Source organism: Episyrphus balteatus, chromosome 3, assembly GCF_945859705.1.
Source record: "Episyrphus balteatus chromosome 3, idEpiBalt1.1, whole genome shotgun sequence".
Lineage (NCBI taxonomy): Eukaryota > Metazoa > Arthropoda > Insecta > Diptera > Syrphidae > Episyrphus > Episyrphus balteatus.
In genome coordinates this window covers 83,675,686-83,701,017 of record NC_079136.1, presented here as the reverse complement: position 1 = coordinate 83,701,017, position 25,332 = coordinate 83,675,686, and the positions used below count along the sequence as shown (strand labels likewise).

Sequence of the window (25,332 nt, the reverse complement as noted above, 5' to 3'; positions counted from 1 at the left end):
GTTTTGTTTGAATGTTGTACACTTGTTGGGGCTATGACAAAATGATGATTTTGGGTAGCAAACATTTTTTTTTTGACAATTCTAAAGGTGCCAGGTAAAAGATGAGAGAAAAAAAATTAAACGTCTCATACAGATTTTTTTCCAACATTCTGCGTTTCAAAATATGAATTTTTGAAAAACACCTTGTTTTTTAGGGGTATTTTTGGGTTGTTTTTGATTTTTAGCTTTTTTTTTGAGCGTTCAAAAAATCTCAAACTCAAAGCAGATGTAGGTTTTGGCCTTATGCATACATGTGCAAATTGAAATTGAGTTTTAATACAATAACGGAAGAAACAAGTTTTTAAAAAACACGTTTTTTACCTTTTTAACCGATTTTCATCGTTTTTTATTTTTATCTTTTTTCTTTAATAGATAGAGGAATAAGGATATGGAGTAATGATAGACCATGACCACGACTAAATGTGTTCGAAGTTTCAATCATTTTCGTAAACACTATTTTGAGATAACGTTAGAATAAAATTTTAGAATTCAACAGGTTATAACTTTTGACCAAGAGCAGATAGAAATTTTATTAAACTTTTATGAGCATCCTGATACAATTACCTTTCATTTGGTATATAACGGTAAACTAACTACAAGCTACACAATGTTAAATCAAAAAACTTGCGAAAAACCTCAAAACATCAGTGGAGATCTGTTGCCCCCGAACAACCACCAGTGTGGGAAGTACCGTAATCTCAGTCTGGAAATTCGACATGGTTGACTTTAAAAAATTCTAACTGCTCTTGTTTTCATCTTTGAAATGAGATTGATACGCCATATAAAAGGTGAAATAATAAGCTTTCAGATGGTATAAAATTTTGTATAGGTTGTCAAAAAAAAAAATTGATTCCATAGCGTGAGAACATAAAAATAAATGTTTTTTTTTGCTTTTTTAATGAAATTTGATCGAGTTAAAAAAAATTCTAGCTCTTTTTGTAGATGTCTCATAGACCTGATCAATATATATATTTTGAGTTAAGACAATAAGCTTTCAGATAGTATAAAATTTTGTATAGGTTGTTAGGGAAAAAAAATGGAATTAATGACTTGAGAAGATAAAAATTTATGTTTTTTTTTTTGCTTTTTTTGATGAAAATGATTGTTTTTCAATTATTTTTATACTTTTTGCGCATGTAAAAATTTTAAAATTGTAACAGCTTGTTCAGTCGGTTGTCGTGTTGTGGTATCTATCTTCCAAGCAAAACTCAGACACAAAAGGATATTTTAAAATAGTAGTTTTATGGAACAAACGAAGATTAAATGATTTACAAAGTTTCGTACTACTTCTATTGAAAGAGTATTATTATGGTGTTCCTACCCTTTGCTATTATGCGGTTGGTGTAGCAGTTATTACAGAAGGCGTAAGGAAACACTGTAATAATACTTTCAGAAAAGAAGCCAAGGATAAGAAGCGGTAAGTGTTACCTCCGTAATATCTTGACTCTTTCCTGGTCAAGTCGAAAGTGATTTAATTCTAATTTTGGCTCTCCTTTAATAGCAAGAAAACATTGTTAAATTATTTAAAAAATAGGAGGCTTTTAAATTTAGAGAAAATATAAATAATAATAATATAGTCAAAGGCGACATTGATTTCAAACTTATATAAAATAAAATATAAAAATAATAGGCAAAGGCGGTACTGCATGCTAACAACAATAATGTGTTGTTACAAAATGGTTTTATTCTTAAGAAGAAATACTTGGCTTTTAAATTGCATAATTTTTTTTTGTAAGTTTTTAACATAAAGAAATTAGTAAATGAAAAAATAAAAAAGCTATTTTTTTTTTTTTGTAAATTATGATTGTTTGAAATAAGTAAACGCTTCAATTGACTCATTTTAAACAAAAGCACACAACTTGTTTTCAGACGACGTTATCACGTAAAATCATCGTCCGTAAACCGGCTTTACAGACAACCATACAAAGGAGATGGCACATTTTTCAATGGAGCTTGGGCCCAGTGTGTTCACTAACGAAATTGGTATCAAATGAAAGGTGACGGTAAGCACATTACGTGGGTAAAATATTTTCAAATTCGTTAGTGGGGTTTTGGAGATATTTGAGTTTGAAGTTTCGGATTTCACAATCAAGATTTCATCTAATTTTTCGAACAATTAATCGTAGAATGCGTAATAATGGGTGTACAGAAATAATATTGGTATCAAATAAAAGGTATTTCTCTTGTCTATAAATCTGTATCAAAAGTTTTTTTCTTTGTTAAAAAAAATAATACATATTAGGTATTTACTTCTCAAAAGGTGATTTTTTTAAGCGAGGAATTTGGCGCATCGAAATACCAAAATATTCAGTGGTGACATGCACTTTTTTTTGTAATTTTTCGATAGCTTAATGTGTTACCTTTAATTCTATATATGTAAAATAGTTCTATAAAACATACAAAAACCTTATAATAAGCAAAATACACAAAACCGCGCTGAAATATGCCTATTAAATAATAAGAATAGAAACTATAGTTCAGTCAATGGGGAAAAATCTGGAAAAAGCTATGACGTGAGCTAAGTTTGAATGCAGTATTGAAGAGGGGTTTATCCCAAGTACAAATCTCAGATTGCGTATTGTTTGGTCTTGTGGGGCGACCGCCATTTTGAAAAACGCATTTGTCTCAATATCTCGAGAACGACTGGTCGGACAGAAAACTAGAGAGGACTTTTTAGATTGGAAATTAGTTAATCTTTCTTTTTCTAGTACATCATTTTTCTCTAGGAGTTATAATTTCAGAGTTACACTACCGAAAATTGTGTGTTTTTTGATATTTTAAATATTTTAAACAACCCTTAGAGTTAAGTGCGGAATTACTGAGAATGAGATACTTTGCGGTTCTGTTACTCTGAAAGTATAACTCCTAGAGAAAAATGATGTACTAGAAAAAGAAAGATTAACTAATTTCCAATCTAAAAAGTCCTTTCTACGCATTCTACGATTAATTGATCGCAAAAATAGCTGAAATCTTGATTTTGAAATCCGAAACTTCAAACTCAAATATCTCCAAAACCCCACTAACGAATTTGAAAATATTTTACCCACGTAATGTGCTTACCGTCACCTTTCATTTGATACCCATTTCGTAAGTGAACACACTGGGCCCAAAAATGTGCCATCTCCTTTCCTCTCAGTATTGGGAACACTTTTTGTTTTTATCACATTTCTCCTGAGAGTTCCCATATAGATAATGAAAATGAAAACAATTGAGAAAAAAGGTCTAAAGCCCAATTTATTTATTCACATTTCAAAAATTTAAAGTTGGAAGTTTTTCTACAGTTTTATCATTATTTTAAAGGCGATTTTATATATAATGGAAAGTGACGTTTGACATATTTATTTGCTTAAAAAACTTAATAGAACAATATAATTTATCAAGGCAAAAAAGCATTACGTGTTGTCTAATATAATTGATGAAGACACCACCAAAACCTTAAAAATTGTCAAATATTGCGTCGGAAATAAGAAATTTCAATTTTTCGTGGCCAGCACGACAAAAAAGCTAGTTGGTGCTCTGCAGTAAGGTGTATCAATTATAATAATTGAAGTTGAACTTTTTTTTTAATCTTCAATCATAAGAATCAGTGATTTTGGCATAGAGAAAGGTTTAGAGCCTTTGTTTCCAATAAACAAACCCAGCCATGTTAACCATCCCATATATTTTGCTACAAGGACGATCATTTATAGCAAAAACAGAGATAGGAATCACCTACAAAAGAATTGCTACATATTTACCAACACATAACTTCAGCATAAGGAAACCGTTGGAGATAACTGAACAAGGGTGGTCGCATATAAACCCTCTTGTATGCAAAATGAATTCCATGAAACCATTTGCATGTGTGATGATGACACGCGTTTAATGTTTACGTCGCGTCGACAACTCCGCAGCATATCCTCTTTAAAAGGGGGGGTGGGGGAGGTGGTGTTCCATCTTGCATATTCACAGAACGAAACAGCAATACAGAAAGAAGAGGGACAAAAAGGAAGAAAGAAAGAGGTACAGAAAGAGCTTATACCAATCGACGAAATGGAATTTGAAATTATGCATTAAGTGGAGTGTTATGTGCTCCCGTTGCGTCGTCGTCAATATAGTGTCAGTTTTGTTAAGGTAGTGCTGTTTGTGTATCAGTTAATGAGTTTAAATAAACTATTTTTTTTTTGTTTTCTAGAACGTTTTGTGTTGAAATTGAAAAAAATATTTTCCAAGGACTTAAATAGATTTTTCGATTGTATTTACCAAAATTATGATTTATTGAACTCAAACCCAACGATCCACAGCGGATATAAAAGTTAATAGAAATATAAAAAACACGTTGTGAAATTTAAAGTCGCTATCTTAAGTGCAAGAGGGTGCTGATAAATAGTTCAATATTTAGGTTTTGTAAGTTCCTACCCCTTGCCAAAAAAAAATGTCCTCCAAATTCATTGAGTGAGACTTCAAAAGAAAGGTCTATTTAAGCTATATTCATAACTGAAAAACAAAAGTTTCCTAGAGGCCTAGTTCCTGAGATATTTAAAAAAAAAACTGTTTTTTTCTGAATTACATTCCGTAGCTGATATATCTTTTGGCCAAAGTTTAAAAATAGGTTTTGAATTAAAGATATGGGTTCATAATCGACAGGCCTATGCATTCGGGTAAAAAAATAATAATAACAATTCTATTTTTTTGGATTTCCGAAAAAAAAAAATCCCTGTTGGAAAATAAAGCATTTTTTTTTAATTCCAAATGCGCCGAGTGAGATATAAAAAGAAAAGTCTATTCATTAATAAAAAGGAGTTTCTTTGAGATTTGGTTGCTGAGTTATATTTTATTTATATAAACAGGTTTCTTTACGGCACAATTTATCGTGGGGCCCTGACGTCCGTTGGGGGCCCGAAGGCACTGCCTAAGCTACCCCAAAGGTATGTAGTACTCCCCTGAGCGTCAGCTAAGAGAAACAACATCGACACAGTTTTTGGAGATTCAGAATAAATTGTGCATTTCCAGGACCAATAACATCAGAATAGTACATGGAACAAATGTCAGCATCTATCTATTTTCAACCCTGATTTTCACCATAAACATGCTAAGGAAGTAACGATAAAGAATTTAAAAAAAAAGGACAGAAAAGGAAATATCAGAAACATTAAAAGATGCATCATCAAAAACTGTTCATTGTCAAAAATAATTACATTCAATACCGGTAAGTTATGTTTAGCGATGCAATAAATGTTTAAAGCCTTAGCGGACTCACAATTTAATGGAGAAGTAGGTTCATCTAATTATAAGTGCAGTCATATCAGAAAATTATTTTTGGCACAGCGACAGCAAGTTTTACTGTTAACAATATAAAGTTTACCCAAAGACCCCTGACCCTCGATAACTATCAGAAATTAAAATAAGACGAAGAGGACAACCTTTTCAATGCTGACTAATTTATTATTAAGAATCTTACTAAACTATCGGCCGGGAAGACGTAGTAAAAGTAGTATGTGATGGCTCTAATAAAATAGATGTTTTTAAAATGTATAATAATTTTTTTTAAAACTGAGGAACGTAATTCTAAACCATCTTTCAAACTTCAACATGATTATTTTGAAAACTTTCTTTTGAAATTACCTTCGAATCCATATTAAACATTCTACCATCATCATCTTCTAAGCTTAACTTAATACATTCGGTATAACAAAATAATTCCACCAGGAGATATTTTTCCCTCCTCCTTCAGGATAAGAAATCTTCCATATGTCTCGTGGTTTCCAATATAAGAGAAAGATAGTAATTTCATCTATACCAAAAGAGCGACCGACCGTGCAAAACAATACGATTTCAAGTAACCAGCGAGAGCCCCGTGGCATCGCTCTGCGGATAATCTATGTTCAAACAAAACTTTTCGCATTTATCTGCAAACACTTGAATTATTGAAAAACGCCTGTCTATGGATCTCCACAGAGATGAAAACTTTTCCAATTATTGTGGCAGCACAGCATCTCTTCGTATAAGAAAAAAAAAAAAAAACAAAAAAAAACAACAACAACAAACTACCCACTATACCATTAGCTAACACCCATCAGATTTGTGCTGCACCAAGGACCGCACAAACACACCAGGACCAGGGCTTTATTTCATTTTAATTCGAACGTTTAAAACGTTTTATCTTTTTTTGTTGACTATGGGGATATACACAATTGGACTCTGAAACCGCCCATTCACTCTCGCTAAATGATGAAATCTACTTAGGAACAAATTTTTCATAATAAAATTATAATTACGAGTAGGTACCTATTGTAATCAGACTGTTTTGTATTATTATATTCGTTAAGCTGTTTTGTGGAAGGATATTTAGTATTTTGATATTGTTTTTGAGATAAATGGTTGAAGAAATAATATTTTAATATGGATGAAGTTAGTTCATCAGTTTATTATAGGGCAATTTAAAATGAGGTTTTGGTACATGGTACATGTATTAAATTTTTCGCAATTTTTTAACAGTCAACAATATTGTCAAACTGGAATTGCAATAGCTTTAGCACAAACCAGGATAGAATTGAGCAGTGCAAATTTTTTTATTATGTCTAAATGAGTAATAAAAATAGAGGATTTAAAAATGTTTTCACATTGATTGATTAGGATTGTGCTCAATTATTGCTTAAAGAAGATGGGTAAGATTGTGATAGTAAGCTAATACTATTTCAAGAGTCTCCTGTTAGTGATGAACTTTTTTTTCAAACTCCAAGAGTCAAACTTCTAGTGTACCTAAAAGAAGTACACTTTAGTTTTTTGAAAAATGTTCTTATCATAACATAATGTTGTTCGTTACTACAGGAAATAGGGAGCTTAAAATAGGTCATCTGAGAATTTTTGGAAAGGATTTGAATTTGATATTTCATATAAAGAGGCGCATTAAGACGAACATAAAAATATATTTTTTTGGATAACGAAGAAAAAAATAACAAAAATAATAAAAATTATTAAAATTATTTTTATTTTAAGTGGAGTGATTGAATATATTGAACTTACATATATTGAATTATATTCAATCACTCCACTTAAAATAAAAATAATTTTTATTATTTTTGTTATTTTTTTCTTCGTTATTATATAAGCCTGACCACGGGCATACATTTTCTAAGTGTCTGAATTTAAACAAATTCCCTTAGAATATTATAATTTATATTCATGCTGTGAGTTTTATATAGTGTCGGTAAACATCGACCAAAATAAGGCGTCTTAGTAAAGGTACGACAGATCTAACTGATGAGCCCACTGTCGTACCTGGGCGAAACGCTTTATAAAATTTTTTGGAGTTGAGGTCACTTGAACTTATATTGAATTATATTCAATATAAGTTCAAAAACTAAGTTCAGAAACTAAGGCCAATAAATTTTTTCTGACTTCGGATTCAAAATCAGCACCCCCAAAAACATTCAGAAAAGTATATTTTGGTTCTTCTGCAAAAAAAAAGTTTAATTTTTTTCAACAGAATTTCATTGTAGCCAACCAAAATATTGATTTCGTCAGGTTATAACTGAAATAGTTTTGAACATACAAGAAAACTTAATGTACCAAAATGTAGGAAATTTAGAGTTGTTTCAATGTTATTATGAGAACTATTTCCCTTAGATGAACCTAAACTGAAGAAAAGTGTAAAAATCACGATCATTACCGAAAATTTTACATGTTTTCGTCAATAACTTTTTATAGAGAAACTTTACAAAAAAAAATTATTTAATAAAAAAATTTAAGAATACGTTCTTCTACAAAACAAGACAAAAAAATCCATTCTACGATAAACAGAAGCCGAGAAAATCGCAAAAACGCATTTTTCAGAATAGCGGCCAAACCACACGTTTTTGAGACAAACAAAATATATTTTTATGTTCGTCTTAATGCGCCTCTTTATATGAAATATCAAATTCAAATCCTTTCCAAAAATTCTCAGATGATTCCCTAATGCCTGTAGTACGTTTATATAACTGTATTAGTGAATAATACCTAATAAAATGAATGTGTTAAGTAAACAGTTTAAGTAAACAAAAACCTGACCAATAGTATTATCAAATTACATTATTGCTGACACGATGGGAAATGATTTCTTACCAGTTCCCACTGAGTGTTATTTTTAATAGCAACAATAATTTATGTATACTTACCTTTTTGTATTCTATCACCCATTTTTACCTTCCTACCATATCACTCATATTTCCACCCAACTCCCACATCTGCGTGAGACCAGACGAAATAAGATCCTGTACTGTAATAAAGGTTCAATGTTTAGTCTCACGCGCTGAGTGTTCATTTTGCTGACTTGTCATTTTTGGCAAGCTACCTTTGAATGATCGGCATAATGGGCACTCGCTTTCCAACCACCTTTAACTACACATCTTCAAATAAATTTATAATTAATTTCAATAAGAAAATATAAGTGTTTTTATTTTATTAATTTAAAAAGTTCTAAAGTTTAAGGAACAGAATGCTTACCGCAGAGTTAAAGAGACCTTTTACACTGACATACACATTTTTTTTTTTTGATATTTTATTTTAAGTTATTTTAAGTTAAATCACTTGATCGTGAAAGAAATAAAGTTCAATAAAACGACCATTAGCAGAGTCAAAGTTCTATATGAACAAAATTTTGATCTTATAAAGACTTAAGAAAGCTACAAAATTGTTCTAAATCCAATTTTTACCGAAAATGAGGTTATGATGCAGTTTTACTAATTTGAGGGTGCTCGTTCCTAATTTGAAAACCGTTTTTGTCAAAAAAATTTCATTCCACAGATAATATAATTAAATAGGACATAGAACAATAAATACAGGGAAGTAGCCTTTTGAAAATGAGCCCGAGTATTCTTGATTGTTATAAGTCCACTTTTTATTTAAGGAAAAAACGTACTTGTATAGGAATAATTGTTCTATCTCCAATTTTTGGGTTTTTAGTTTTAAAAAATATTTAAAAATAGAATGCAACTACTAATGAGGTAAACTTGTATATTTTATTTATGAGAAAAGAACAAACATAATAAAACACATAACTTGAATGACAAACGAGCAGAAAATTGTCGCTTTAAAGTTTAAACCAATTTGAAACTTAAAAATCGTGCCCTGTAAAATTTACTTTTTGTGACTTAGAACAATTCTGCTTTACGGCGACGAGTTGTAAGCATTAGTAAAACCTTATAAAAGCGAGATTCTTCTAGTGGGGTAGTGGGGGGTCTTTTCAGAAACTTCACCTACATTTATATTTTCACTGTGCCAAGAAGAATTATATCAGCAATGATTTCTGTAATATGGGTAGGTGGTATAAAAACGTTTTAGGTAGCGATAGCACGTTGGCGAGCGTCACTTTTTGAAAACTGACGTGCGTCACTTTTTACAAACGGACGTGCGTCACTTTTTACAAACTGACGCGCGTCACTTTTCAAAAACTGAAGCGCGTCGCTGTTGAAAACTGACGTGGATCACTGTTGAAAACTGACGCGCGTCACTGTTGAAAACTGACCCGCTTCTTTTTGTCGAAAACTGACGTGCGTCACTTTTGGAAAACTGGCAGGCGTCACTTTTTAAAACTGACGCACGTCAGATTTCAAAAGTGTACGTACGCGTGTTACTCTTTAAAACTAAGCATTTTAAAAAAAAGTATACTTATCACTGAGTTTCGTCCGTTGATCCCGCCTCGCCGCACTGTATAATTATATAATTATATAACGAATCATTCAACTTACTTTTTTTTTACATTAAAATTGTTTTTAAGCTTTTAAAAATTAGTCAAAGTTCAAAAAGTACGATTTTCGCTTGATTTGGGTATTTAAAAATATCTGTAACTTTTTTGTCTCCTGAAATAATTAAACCAAATTTGGAACATCTAATTTTTAATGTATCAGAAATCATTGAGCGTAGTTTTTTTTTAAATGCAAATTATTTTTGAGCTTTGAAAAGCTTGGCAAAGTTTAAAAAGTACAATTTTGGCTCGACTATGGCGTTCCAAAAATCTGTCATTTCTTCGAGTCTGAAAATAATTAACTCAAATTAGGAATATATTACCTGAAATGTTTAATAAAAAAGATTTGACACACTGTTTATTAAACGTTTATTCAAAGCTAAAAAAAATAAGATTTTGACTAGGCTAGAATGTCTAAAAAATCTGTAACTTTTGTATCTTAAAAGATTATTTTCTCAAATTTTGCAAAATAAGATAAAACTGGTTTCTTAATTTTATAAAGGCCTTCCTTTCGTGTCTTAAAATTACTTAATTATTTTTATGAGTATAAAATAAAGAAATAATACATTTCAATGTAGTTTGTTTGTGTTACGTTATTTGAAATTAAAGCTTTTTTATTGGAAAATTATAAGAAAAATATTGATTATACTCATTTTAAACAAAGTCGTTTGTAAGGCAAAGTGAAATAGTCGAAAAACTACGCTTTTGAGAAAAGAGCAAAAAAAGAAATCACAAAAAAAAAAACTGGTTGTCAATTTTCACGAAAATCCTTCTTAATTAAATACTTTAAACGGCTCGGCTCTTTTAAAAATCTTCGAGTAAAATCAAAATCAGTAAATAAAATCTCTATGTAACTTTTTCCATAGATGAAATTTTTTTCAACAATTACAATATTAAATTCTAACATTTTTCTGCTACCTTAGACTTTTTGTAATAGTACAAATATCCAATTAATATGAGTAGGCTAAATTAACACAAAATCACATTCTTAATATGAGGACTGATGCTATGTCATTTCCTCAAAGCCTGAAGACATCAATGTTGACAGTGAGATCAATAGAACTCAAGATATGTATTGAAACAGCTCAAGATGCACCAAAATACGTTTTTTTTTTTACTATGTGTTTCGACAGATATATCGTTCTCTATCAAAGAAAAGCAGATAAAAGCAGCCAATTCTTTTTGTATCTTTTAGTACATAAACCAAAGATCAAAATTGTGAAAAAAAAGTAGACAGCGGAACCCAGCGGAAACATTTAAAACTCAATTCGAAATTAAAAAACTGCAAATAAAAGCTTATTGTGTGAAAAAAATAATATTAATTAAAAATATATTTTTAAAAATTTATATTTTTAGCAATATAAATAGCAGTTAAAATAAGCTTTCCAACGACATACAACACTTAGGCCCAATTTATTCACTCTCCATTATATTTAAAATCTCCATTAAAAAATTGAAAACTGTCAAATCGCATACAAATTTTAAAATTTCCCTTTTTTAATGGAGACTTTTAATTTAATGGAACGTGAATAAATTGGACCTTATATAATTTATTCAAATGTAGTTTTGAAAACGTATCGTGAAAATTTGCTTTATTTTGTTACTCAAACAAAGTATTTTCAAGTGGAGACTTCAGATACAATTTTCTAAAAGAGAAACTCATTTTAAAAATCAATTTTCAATGAAAACATATAGATTGACTTTACCTTGATTCATTTCCGTAAAGAAATTACCAAAAATTAAAATTTCATAAAAACCATTTTTGAGACGCAAATGGTCCTTTGGGCCCATTGTGCGTCGCTCAGCCGCATAATCCTAGTAAAATTGTCTGTTTTCAGCTCATCATAATACAAAAAAGTTAAAATTAGACCTTATGGCACCAAACGAATAAAGTTAGTTATTTGAAAAGATAAATAATTTTAAAGAATTAACAAAAAAATCTCATCCATGCAAGTAGGGGAGAGGTGCGGACAGTGAGACACCCTTTTTTTTTTAAATTGGTATATCTTAGAATGTTTTCAAGATAGCTTAACGAAACTTTGAAGTGAGTTTAAGACATATTTTATCTTAATGTTGCAAAAAAACTTATAGTTAAAGAATGAATGAGGGCATCACATTGGACTACAATGTAGAAAAAGTCAAAACGTCTCACTGTTTGAAAGGGGTGCGATCAGTGAGACATTCTTAGGTGAAAAAAAAATTAACGAAAACGTCAAATAATTAGGTAATTGACAAGTATATACTTAATTAATTTATGTTACTTTAACCCATTTATTCAAAAAAAAAATAATAAAAAGCCAAAAAAAACGAAAGAAAAAAACAATACGAAATCATTTTGAAGTCATGCTAAAATAATAGATTTTTTAAAAATCTATGTGTCTCACTGTTTGCTTTTTAAAAAACCTATGTCTCACTGTTTGCTTTTTAATAATGTCTCACTGTTTACTTTTTGTAATTTTTCGGAAAAATATAAAATAACAAAAAAACGAGAAGGAATTCTAATTCAATGATATTTTTTTATGAAAGAACATATAAATAAATATAATACATATGTAAAAAAAGTTCTGTCCACTAACCAGATTTTTTTGTGTTATACCTACACTCTTTTTATAACACTCCAAAAACTACTTTCACCTGATTTTGTGTGATATTTTACGGCGTGGGAAAATGGACAGCTTTAATTTAGTCGGGACAAAATTAAAAGACGCAGACGGGGAAATAAACGTTTTGACCCAAACTAGCGTTACTGTGCTTATTTTCAGAAAAGAGAAAAATGGATTGTCTCACTGTTTGCACCGTCTCACTGTTTGCACCCTTCCCCTACATGTCATACTCGTCAATGTTTTCAACGAAATTTGATCTAAATATGAAGGTCACACATTTGAATTGTCCAAAAACTTTTCATTTCGATAACAAGAATAAATATTTTTCATATTATAATTGAGATAGGTAACATAAAGTGACTTTTCTATCTGTTTCAGCTCTTCACCAGTAAGTTGATCATCATACGTACATGTATGTCCATCAAAGCATAACAACACCCCCAAAACATTTCCAGTATTTTTTTTTAGCATACAGAAAACAGAAGTTTGGAAAGTTTTTCTTTTTATTCATTCCCAAAATGAAAATCAGAGAAAAAAAAAGTTTGGCAAAACATCATACCAACTCTTAATCCGATTTAAAACTCTACCTATAAAGAGAACCCATAAGTTTCAAGTGGCTATACCGAGGTAAAGCACAGAGTTCGTTTGTTTTGGTATACCTATACCTTTGCAGAATCTTTTTTTTTTTTTTTGCATATTTCTAACCATTTTTCTTGTTTGGATTAACCTTCATTCCAAGGACACCAACTCGTCCATAAAAGCACATTTCATAGAACTAGGAATTCTCAGAATGCCAACTGAGTTTTTTTTGCAAAAAAAAAAATAAATAAAAAAAAAGTGAAAGAGAACATCGGAACGAATGAGGAAAACTTTATAAATCCAAAATAACTTTGGCTAACACCGCAAAAGTATGTGCATAGTTTAATGTTATTTTTTTTTTTTTTTTTTGAAACAGAGTGAGAAACCGGAAATTCACAGGATCATCATTAATGTGAAGCTTTCCTCTACCAGATGTATAATTTTTTTTTTATTTTTAACTCAATTTAAACTTTGATAGAAAATTAATTTTAGAAATCAACTCTCTTTCGCTTAGGTTACCAAATCTGTGCAATTATTTTTGGTATTTTTAATGAAGAGAGTGTTATAGTTTCGATACATTCTCAGAAAAGATTGCTAAGTGCGATATGTATTAAACCGAAACTAAACTGTACCGAAATCAAGCAAAATGCTTTGTGGTTGGATTTTTTTTAGAAATAAAGTGCGGGTGTGTCTAGGAATTAAACCAAAAACAGTTTTGTACTACAAGTTTTTCTACCCTTCAATTTGAATTAAGTTTTACATTCAAGTGGCTCTGGGCATAGTGAGTTTCAAAGGAATAGATCCGCTTAATATTTACCCAAACCCTAGATTTTGTCCGAAAGCATTACAAAATACGTAGGTGTAACGCAAAAATGATGGGTTCTGAGGAAAAATTGTTTTCAAAACTTTGCATTCTAATTGTTTCTAATTGTTCGATTTAGTACCAGTTTCACATATAATAAAGGAAGAACTATTACTGATAGCATGAAAACGAGGAGGTTATAGGTACGAAGCCGGACAAATACAAACATTTGTGAGATTTATTTCTGTATTCGGAGAAAAAGTGCGCTGTTAACTCTTCAGTGCACACGTTGAGCCCATTGAAAATTTAAATACAAATAAAAGTAATGACTTCTGGAGAAATAATGTAATCTTCTATCACCAAAATGTATCCTTACACGTAGGTATCCATAACTAACTACAATATTCAATAAATGTTCGCTAAATTGAGCTTTAGGCCTACTTGGTTTTAAGTACCTACACAATCAGGTTACAATTTTGTTGTTGGCCAATTTTAGTGCTGGGTTTTCCGCGAAGTTTTAAAGGTAAGGTAAATACTTCGGGAAATGATTGTTGGTACATTGCTGGTAGGAAAACGAAATATAGGAGAACCTAATAACAACAGAATTCTTAAACATCCCGAAAACTCCTTGTATTTTTTTTTTTCAGGTTAGGTATTATGCGAGATACTCAACAGCTCATTTCTCAGTTTAATTTTGGTGAAACAGAAAATAAAAAAACAGTTTACAAAAATTTAAATTCCGAGGGAACAAAAATATTTGGGGTGGAAAAATTCCCACATGAAACTCAGAAAAGGGCTGAAAACCTTCAAGAAATTCAAAAAAATCTGCCTTAGGTACTCTGATCCATATTGCGCTACAATAGCGTAAGTAAGTGAAATCGTTAACAACAAAAATTATTTATACTTTTCGTTTCACAGTTAGCAGCTGGTTTAGCGAAGTTCTTACCTGTTCTAGATTCCCGAAGTTTTTTTTTTGTTTTAGTTTAATTTTTATTTTTTTTTTTTTTAAATTATGTATGAATACAAAAAAAGCACGTATACGCCACAGTGGACGTGGGCAACATGCAAATAATGTGAATTACAAATTTGGTCTAGGTGCAAAAAAACACAAATCGATTTAATTATAACACTTCCCACCCAATAATTGTACAACGATTCAACTTCTTTGTCGTCAGTGTTATTAAATAAGCATAAAAACAAAATCCTTTCATATAAGAATCAAAAATTAAAATTTCTTCAGCTTCTTAAATTTTGTTTGTTTTAAAAGAGTAGAAAAATAAACTAAACAAATACGAATTAAATACAAAACAAATCAAACAAAATAAATATAACTAATATAGTCTAAGAGCCAGGAGCAGATTTCTTGCGTGAGAGGTAACCGATTCATATGAATGTCAGAGGTAGCGTGGGTCATGGTGATGACGAATACCTTAGTCTGCCTGCATTTATTTGGGCCGTTGTCGAGAAAAAGCGCATCAAAAGTACCATTTTTCTGAAAATCGATTTAGTGAGGGTAACCACTTAAAATTTATTGATAACCAACGCCACATACTCACTGATAACAAATATACCAATGGCAGACATTTTAAGTGCGGCCAAAGCCCCGGCAGACTGTCCCGAAAATGCGTTTTTTTTGGCGTTTTTAGACTTTGGGGTAACCACCTAAAATTAATCGCATCCTGTAGCGGTGGACTCCCTGATAACAAAAATACCCATGGCAGACATTTTGAGTGTGGCCAAACCCTCGGCAGACGGTTTTGAAAATGCAGTTTTTCTGAAAATTGATTTATTTAGGGTAACCACTTGAAATTAGTCGCATCCTGTAGCGGTGGACTCCCTGATAACAAAAACACCCATGGCAGACATTTTGAATGCGGCCAAACCCCCGGCAGACGGTTTTGAAAATGCAGTTTTTCTGAAAATTGATGTATTTAGGGTAACCACTTGAAATTAGTCGCATCCTGTAGCGGTGGACTCCCTGATAACAAAAATACCCATGGCAGACATTTTGAGTGTGGCCAAACCCTCGGCAGACGGTTTTGAAAATGCAGTTTTTCTGAAAATTGATTTATTTTACTTTTTCACATAACTCGCGTATTATTGGACCTAGCAGAAAAAATTGTATAGCAATCTTAAAGATAATTGAATTTCCTACAGAATATGTTAAATAAGTTTTTTCGATTAAAACTTCGGTTTAAGAGTTAGCGTGGTTTTTTTGAAGCAAGTCAAAGGGTGATTTTCTTATTTTCGTCATATCTCTTTTATTTGAGCTTTTTTAAAAATTAATTTGAAGTAAAAGTTGTAGATCTTTTTATTACCTTCATTTATTACATTAACGGTTTTTCGATTTGACAGACCGTTTTCGATCTGCAGGAAAAAAACTTCAAAAAGTTTGCAATTTCATCAAATGGGACATCAAAAGGAAGGACTCTTTATAGTAGAGTAACTAAAGCAAATTATTAGGGAACCCGGCCGAACAGCTCTGATTTTGACGATTTTTTTTTTCAAACGTAGGTAATTAAAAATACTTTAAAGTCTATAGATTAAAAATTGCCGGTGTTGCCGTATTGTTTTTTTAAATTAAAATTAATTTTTTTTTTAACAAAACCATTTTTTTTGCTTAAATTTCATAAACAAATGATAGCAAAAGATTCTCTAGGTAATTTAAGGAAAATATATAAAAGGCAGTAAGGGACAATCTTCCATCGTTTAAGCGATAAATGCAATTTTCTAACATTCTGACCTCAAACACAAAAAAAATATTTTGAAAACAACGGCAACACCTACAATATTTTAAAATACATTTTTAAAAAGCCAGAAGCTCATTCTTATCTCTTAAATTTAAATCCATTAAATTTAATCAAGACTTTTTGAAAAAATGGTCCTCAAACTCAGAATTAAAAAAAAAATGTTATTAGAAAAATTTAAAATGACTTTTTTCCAAACTTTTTCTAATAAAATATGAATTTATTTAAAAAAAACTTTAGGCCATAAATATTATCAGTTGAATTTCGAAGCAAAAAAGGTAAAATATATCACACTTTTGAAAAAAAAATGAAAAATTGCTTCAATTTCAATGGTTTTTTTTTTATTAAAACTGAATGTTTGCATTGAATTAATTAATTTTCTCAAAGACTGTGGTAAATAAGAACTTTAAATTTTTGCTATTTAACTTTCAACAGTAAGGGTTATTAAATGAATAAAAAATAATTTTATGTTTAGATGTTGAACTTTAAAAAAAAAATAAGTTACATTTTTTTTCAAAACTTTTATTAAAAAAAGTTCTTCGAAAATGAAATACTTTTTAATTTTTTTCATAAACCGTAATACATATTGACATTTCCTTTTATAATTTGAAATCATAATAAATGCGGCCAAAAAAATTTGAAAATAAATGCATTTTATATTACGACCAAGTTTAAAAAACGACATGTTAAAATTTTTTCAATAATTTTTTTTTTCAAAAATCTGAGTTCAATTACCATTCTTTCAAAAGCCGTTCATTCAATTGACTTAACTTTAATTTTACATATAAGACTAAGCTTCTAGCTTTTAAAAAATGTATATTTGAATATTGTAGGTGTTGCCGTTGTGTTCAAATATTTTTTTTTTGTGTTTGAAGTCAATTAATAAGAAAATTGCATCCATCGCTTGAACTATGGAAGATTGTCCCTCACTCCCATATATTTTTTTTCCTTGAATTTCCTAGACAATCTTTTGGCATCAATTAATTTATGAAATTTAAGAAAAATTTTTGAAAAAAATTTTTTTTGTTCACAAAAATCTTCAATTAAATTTAAAAAATCAAAACGGCATCACCGGCAATTTTTAATCTATAGACTTTAAAGTATTTTTAATTACCGACGTTTGAAAAAAAAGATCATCAAAATTTAAGCTGTTCGGCCGGGTTCCCTAATATTGCTAATTTTTGAGCTTTAGTTACTCCACTATAAATAAAATGAATGTTTTATTACAGTTTTGGTTGCATTTGGGATAGCAAGCAAGATCAAAGTATTTTCATAAAAAGAATTTGGCTGAAGGGGTGTTTTTTCGAGAGACATTAAAATCTGTCATTGGTCCCAAAAATCCAATTATTCGTGTATTAAGTATAATCATTCAATTTGTCATAAAAAAAAAAATAAAATGAATCATTATCTTTTTGAGGCCAACTGCAGATTTTACTGTCTCCTCTAAAAAAAACACCCTTTCACCTAAATTTTTTTAATGAAAACTCTTTATTTTTAGTTCCTTTCCCAAATTCAACGTTTTTACTAAATATCATTAGGGTGACCCATCAATTTGTTTCACTCAAAAAACACCCTTTTAGCCATGATTTTCTTATAGACACTTAAGTTTCTTGTTTCTAATCTCAAAAGTAGCATAATTGTTGAATTTCAATGGGGTACTACTATTATTACTTATTTTTTCCAATATACCCAATTTTCTCTACACCTAAAAAAACACCCTTTCATGTGAAAAAAATGTACAGACTCATTTATTTCGTAATTTCAAATGGAAATATTGTCTTTTCTAAATCTTTAATAAATTTCGTAGCCTATATCAGGATTATTGCGCATTTTCCTTATTTCCCAAAAAACACCTTTCAATTTAAATTTTTTTAAAGAATGCTTAGATAACTGGTTTCTGTTATAAATGAAATATTTCTACCAATTTTTATTGGGGTATTATTTTTGTCCTAGTATTTGTAGAACTTATTCTGAATTTCATAATTTCTTAAAAAAAAAAAACACCCATTCACTCAATATTTTGTTTTGTTAAGTTTTATGAGGGTAATAATTAATTTTTTGTACTACTATTTTACCTGTATTAATTTGTTTATTTTACAAGATTAGAAAAATAAAAATTAAACAAATGCAAATTTAATACGAAACAAAACAAATTCAAAATATGTATATAAATATAATAAATATTTCATAAGAGTTTTGGTTACTTTTTAACCAAAAAGTCCTTTTTAGGGATTTTTTGCCTATCGACTACACAATCCTGTGAGGTGAATCTACTTGATAAGAACTTGATAAGAACTTGAAAAACACATTCGATTTTGAGATGATAATTTGCTTTGTTGTATTGGTGAGACCGATCTTGTCGTCGTAAAATTATGTGGGGTTGATGTTCTCTTCCTATCCTAGCCATTGACATAAAACGAAATGTCATCAAAGTCAGACGTTTTAAATGATCCTGAAGTGATATCAGACCTGCTTGGAAACATCCTTTTAAAGTGATTTTTTTTTTTTGTTAATACATTTTTCCACTTCAATAAAGAAAACAATTTTGTTTTGTGTTAAAAGTCTATACATAAAATACGTGTATAAAAATTTATAACCAGAATGCTATAAATAAATTGTTGTTGTGCGTTTCGCATTTCGCACCAACTACCTAACCACTCGAAAGAAAAACACCAATGAAATTGAGCTTTGCAAAAGGATTTCTAATCTAATTAAAATGTTGGCTATTGTCCAAGCAAAGGACATTAATTAAAAATTGAAAGAGAAAAAAAAAATAATTATCCTTGAATTTCATAATATTAAAAAGAAGAGTAAGATGCCTCTGGATGACAACGACATAGAAGGATGAACTGTAGGACGTATTGTTATTGTGGCAAAAAGGAAAATCCTTGGACATAAAAAAAAAAAAAAAAAAAAATTGTTGCAGGCAGAGTTTGGCGTCAGTGTTGGTGAGTAATAATAATGCATTCAAAACACGTAGTAAGGATTCTCTTCCTCATCATCATCACGTGGAATGTGATCCTTTTTCATAGTTATTATCTTTGCTATTTTTATTCTTTTATTAGATTTATTTTCATATTTTTTTAATTCATTATGTTGTTTAAATATTATTACTTAAAGTGTGGATATCAAGTTGCAATGGGAGATACATTATCAAAGAATAATATTAATTTATTACGCAGAAGAACATAATATAATATCCTTATTGTTTGTCTTTAATGAGGACATCTTTTATTTCTGTATTTATAAAAAAAATAATATAAACCATTTACCACAGTATTCATGTTAATAAAATCGTTTGGTTTGCAAATGGAAATCGTTATCGTTTCATTACCAATTAGTGAATATGGGTTTGAGTATTTGTGGTTTGTGGTAAAAACATTGTGGTTAAAATTGAACATCCAAACAATGTCTATATGTATAACTTATTCGATTAGCGTTTAATTTACAAAAACATATTTGTTTTACCAATATTAAAGGTGTTTTATAAAATCAAACCAAAATCGATACTAAGTACTGAGACAGACTCACAAAAGTTCCAAGGTCAATTTTAAAGAAAGGAATTCACGCACTTGAATTACATGTTTGAAACTACAAGGTATATCCAAACTTTTTGTGTTTTTCCGACCATTTCAAGTATGAAGTGGTATAGCATCCTGTTGTCATCGGAAGGTTAAGAACTTTCCGAATAAAAAAAAAAAAAGATTTTAAAAGGAAACAAAAAATATTATCTTAGTTAGTTCTTCCACCAACCAACCAGTTGTATAATTACACTAGGCAACAAGGGTTTTGCTTTACTAAATTTAATTAACTTTTCTGAAGGTTTTTAGGGTGCTGAACTCGAATTAAAAGTTAAAAATTTTCTTTCAGCTCGCGTTTTCGAGATATTCCCGTTTTAAAATCTCAGTAACCGATTTCTTCCTCCCTTTTTTTATGCATTTTCGTAGCTGACAGTTGTTTTGTTTCAGGATAAAAACAATAGTTTACTACCTATGTAAGAGTTTTGGGTTTGCTGAACTCGAATCCGAAATAAAAATTTTTCTATCAGCTTGTGTTTTTGAGATATTCTTGTTATAAAATCTCGATAATCGATTTTTTTGCTGTGTACTTTTTAAACATTTCCATAGCTTACGGTGGTTTTGTTTCAGGAACGAAATAATATTTTTCTTAATCAAAATTTTTGGGTTGGATAAACTCGAATATTAATTAATCAAATTTTTCTATCAGCTCACGTTTTCCAGATAATTACATTTTAAAAATCTCAATAATCGATTTTTTCTACATTTTAAGTATCTCTGTATCACCCAAACTAGAGCTGCTAGAAAAAAACTGAGGGCAGATTTGAAATCAGCGATACCAAATTAGTAAAAATCAGTTAAGAAATTTCATAAAACATAAAAAAGTGTTATTGGCGAATTTACTAGTATTTTCAAATTTTTTTAGTAGAATTTTGAAAATATATTAGTAAATTCCCTAAAATTAGACTAATATTTTTATGAAGTCAAGCCCTGAAGAACTAAGTTCTGTCGATAATCAATATTTCAAAAGATCACCGCTGCTTCAACTAAAAAACAACGCTCAAAAATCTATCAAAGCAACGTTAAAAACTTTTTTTTTTTTCGAATACACCAGACATATCGTGGGCTCAATCTCTGAAAATACTTTTGGCAACACACGTTTATTTTTTATATTTTTTTGTCTGTGAAATTCAACTTTTCTGAAAATATTAAGCAACTATTTTGTGTCGGAGAATTTTCGATGAAATTCAAAGCACAAATGTCAAAAAGTCTTTGCTGAACACACTTCATCGCAATGCATTGATGGGCGTCATGTTTCATCGGAAGATTCTCCGATATTTCAATCGGAACAAATACCTCCATAGAAAATTCTCCGATTTCGAACAAATCGGAAAAAAAATTTCTCCGAACGGATACCTCGATAGGGCTGATTATTCTGTATAAGTCTGAAGTCGGCAGCACAATTATTGTACTGCAACGTTTTTCTGACCAATAAGCCTGGCATTTCTAGCACCTTATAGTTCGGAGTGGATTCTAGATATTCATGCGTCATGTCAGAGAAATATTTCATATAGAAATAATTTCGCTAGGTTACAAGAGAGGTAAAATTCACGAAAATTTTATAAAGTGTTGAAAACCATGGAGAACACAATCAAATTCAAAGAATACATGCTCGTCTCTTTCTTAGGCAAAGAGGGCAAGAAAGAGTTTTACAAGCTTCGTGAAGAACAAGAACCACACCAACCAGTCGAGCTTAGCCAAGCTTATGCAAGCATATGCCACCGTTCTTTAACGACTTCTGAAGACCTTTCCCACAATGATACCCTGAAATCGCAAAACAAATAAAAAAAAATCAGAGTCTCTTAAGTCCAGTCTAGAAACTAGATTTTTAAAGGCATTTACTTAACCTGTTTAATTTAACTTCAAAATTTATACCAAAAACACATTGTTTTAAATGAACTCAGTTCGAAATTCAAAGTTCTGAAATATCGTAAATAATTTCAAAATATGTTTCGGTCTAATAAACTTTTACTTATTCGACTGCAGCAAAACATCTCTATAGAATGAACTTATAAATAAAGACAATCTCTATAAAAAAAAAGAAAACGATATAGAAAACTGATACATTCTACCCCTTTTGCATCAAGTTTATTGTGTGTCCAATGAGCTGAAAGTATTTCAACCCGATTATTATTATTTGTTCCCTGGCTGAAACAAATTGCGAAACCTCCTTCATATCCGTTAGAAAACTCTTTATACTGCGTTTGTTGTTGTTGCTTTGGCAACGTCCTGTGAAATTGTTTGCAATATAAATTGTAAACTTTGCTATTGAAATCCTTCGAACGATGAAAGGACACACACAACACAATATAGTGTACCTATATAGTAAAACACAACGACCGACGACCATATAGCATCCGGTGTTATGTTTTCTGGATTTCAATTCCTTTTCCGGTATAGATATTGGCCTAATACTACTTTACGTTCAATGTATCTAGTAATACTTTTAAATCCTTGAGGATTTTCCATAGGTACATAACAAGGAACATGTGAGCTCATCGAACCATACATTTAAAAGGGGGACGCTGCTGACTGAAAACAATGTAATTATTGTAGGGTATACCGTATACCCTACCTTTACCTGTGCAGTTGCATCTTAGCATCAGTATCGGCATCAGTAGAAGCAGCATCAGCAGCAGAAAGTAGGACCACCATCAGTATAGTCGCAGCAACAACTTTGATAGTTTCAACCCAATAAATAAGGATTTCAATTGATCTTTAGTGCATGGGTATAAATTCGGATATATGTTTGTATAGCTTTCGTATTTTGAAAGGAGAACCAGCTTCAGCTTCAGCTTCAGCACCAGCAACTTCTACCTATAATGTCTAAAATAAATTTTGAGAAACAAAAACATACATAAGAGAAAAGGCCGTGCGTTGTTGTATAAACCTTAAGTCCTGGAACACAAATTTGTTCAAGATGGAAAATAGCTATGGCATGGATTTTATTTTTGTTTGGCTTAATGTGGTTACGTTGGAACACTAAGCTTTTCGACGCATACTCGATACTGGATGAAACGGAATAATTGACCTGATGCAAACTTTGTTAGTACCAATGCTTTATTTTGCGTGGTAAAGATTTTGGAAATAATGGTGTTACACTTTTTCTTTTGAAGTCCGGATACGAAACGAAAAAACGAAAACGAAAAGATTAAATTTTATTGAAGATTTAAATTTTTTAAAACTGCTTTTTTTTAAATTTTTTATTTGAATCTGAAAACAAGGAATCTGTCAGTTGAGTTTTTGTTTGTTGTGTATTCTAGAAAGCAAAAGAAAGAAAAGCAAAGTATTTTTTGAGTAGGTACATACAACTTCAATAGTTATTAATTTGCTTAAAGGACAGTGATGGGCGTTCGAAAAAATGGAGCCTTAATAAGCAATAATTCGTGTAAATCGTCTAAGAACTTAAGTATAAACGTTCAATTTGTCATCAAAACCAAAAACAAATTGAATCATTGGCTTTTAGGGACCAATTACAGATTTTATTGTATCTTCGAAAAAAAACACCTTTCACCTAAATTTTTTTTTATAAAAACTCTTTATTGTTGCTTTCTATGTCAAATTCAACGTTATCACCAAATTTCATTAGAGTGACCCATCATTTTTGTTTTCACTAAAAAAAAACACCCTTTTAACCATGATATTCAGATACAATCTTCTTGTTCTACAAAAAAAAATGCAAACAAAATTTGTACGGTGTGAGAATGTTAGATTATTTTAAAAAGTTGCCCTTTTATTGCAGTTTTAAAAACAAGTATAAAAGTTTCCAAAGTTGCAGTTATATCGCGAAATATTACAATTTGAATTCAACAAAACAGGGGTTTTCAGAACAAAACTACAAACAAAAATAGAGGCAGCTTTTTAAAATAATAAATCATTCTCAAAACGTACAAATTTTTTTTGCATTTTTTTTTTTTGTAGAACAAGAAGACTGTTTCTGAACCATCATTAAAAAAGGGACAATAGATAGAATAAATTAAAATAAAAAAAAAAAAAAAATGGGCTTTATCAAGCACTCAAAATCAAGGAGCACTTTTTAAATAATTGTTGTAACTAGGTCTTAAGCAGAAATTAACTAAAACAAAAAAAAAAAAAAAAAATATCATAAAAACTATGAGTTGTCTGGCAAACTTGTTAACATCTTTTTTGTTCATTATTGTTTTCTTCAGTAGAATAAATTTATAAAACACTATGTTTATCATACATTTATCAAAGAAAATTGGCCCAGAGTCAAAAATTATCATGGGTAAGAAAATAATAATTCTCTTTAAAAATTAACATCTGAGCAATAAAAGAAGATATTAAGATATTAACATTTTTTAAATGCAATTACAAAGAATAGCATTTTTTCTAAAAATCAAGATATTAATGAAGGTTTAATCATAAGTACTAACGGAGTTATTAACATTGACATGAGTAAAGGCATACCAAAGTAAGCGTTTTCTTAAATCATCGCTAAGGCTAGGCGCACACATGCGATTTTGATCGCGCGATTATTCAGTCGCAAATTAGATGACAACAATTTCAATGACTGTAAACACAATTTTCAAATTTTTAATCGCGGAAAGCATGTGTGTTCACAGCCATTGAAATCCTTGTGATCCATTTTTGCGACTGAATAATCGCGCGACCAAAATCGCATGTGTGCGCCTAGCCTAAAGGGTATTAACTTTGCAGATAGAGAGTTACTGTAGAACCACAGCACAGTGGGTCCCGCCATAGGTCAAAAATAAAAAAAGTAAATGTCAATTTTTTAAAATCCAATGATTAAACAACGTTCTACAATCTCCCATCGAACCAAAACCAAAAAAAATTTGACGGTTAACCTTTTTTTTCATTTCTTAATAGCCATTCAAAGTCGGTATATAAAAAAAGGTACAGTTTTTTAATCGCTGCAGTTATAAGGTGTGAACTTGCGACAGTGATAGCGGGTGTTAAAAATTGTTAACAGTATTAAATTGTTATGGATATTAAACGAGAAGGTTAATACTTTCTAAAAACATAAATTATATTGTTAAATAACATTAAGGCTAATTGTAATGGCGCTCGTTAGCCAAGCAATTTTAACCATTTTTATTTAGCTCAATTTTCATTAAATTAGAGATTTAGTTGGTTTGCCTTCGAGTGCTCTCTACAATTTAAGTTCTCAAATGAAGAATACCGTCCTACCTTTCGAAATAATAGCGCCGTTTTTTCCCCTTTTTTCCCCTTTTCGAGTAATACGAGTTTAAATGACGATACACGGAATAAAAAAAATTAGGTACAACGTAAAACTAAA

At 30.3% G+C, this 25,332-nt stretch overlaps 1 long non-coding RNA gene across 8 annotated transcripts in view; it reads right to left on the bottom strand.

The window, feature by feature from the left end:
• The window catches only part of LOC129914649 (uncharacterized), a 58,671-nt gene extending 35,605 nt beyond the window's left edge, over positions 1–23,066 (bottom strand). For 3 of the 8 annotated variants that reach the window (XR_008772213.1, XR_008772216.1, XR_008772211.1), the window contains exons 1-2: positions 22,945–23,066; positions 22,630–22,880 (exon numbers count right to left, since the gene is read on the bottom strand). This is a non-coding gene — a long non-coding RNA (uncharacterized LOC129914649). Of the gene's footprint in view, positions 1–11,066; positions 11,147–11,285; positions 11,392–11,451; positions 11,561–18,926; positions 18,946–22,629; positions 22,881–22,944 lie in introns of those variants that run through there. The other 5 variants (XR_008772212.1, XR_008772215.1, XR_008772210.1 and 2 more) reach the window with 3 other exon arrangements.
• Positions 23,067–25,332: the final 2,266 nt, after the last annotated feature.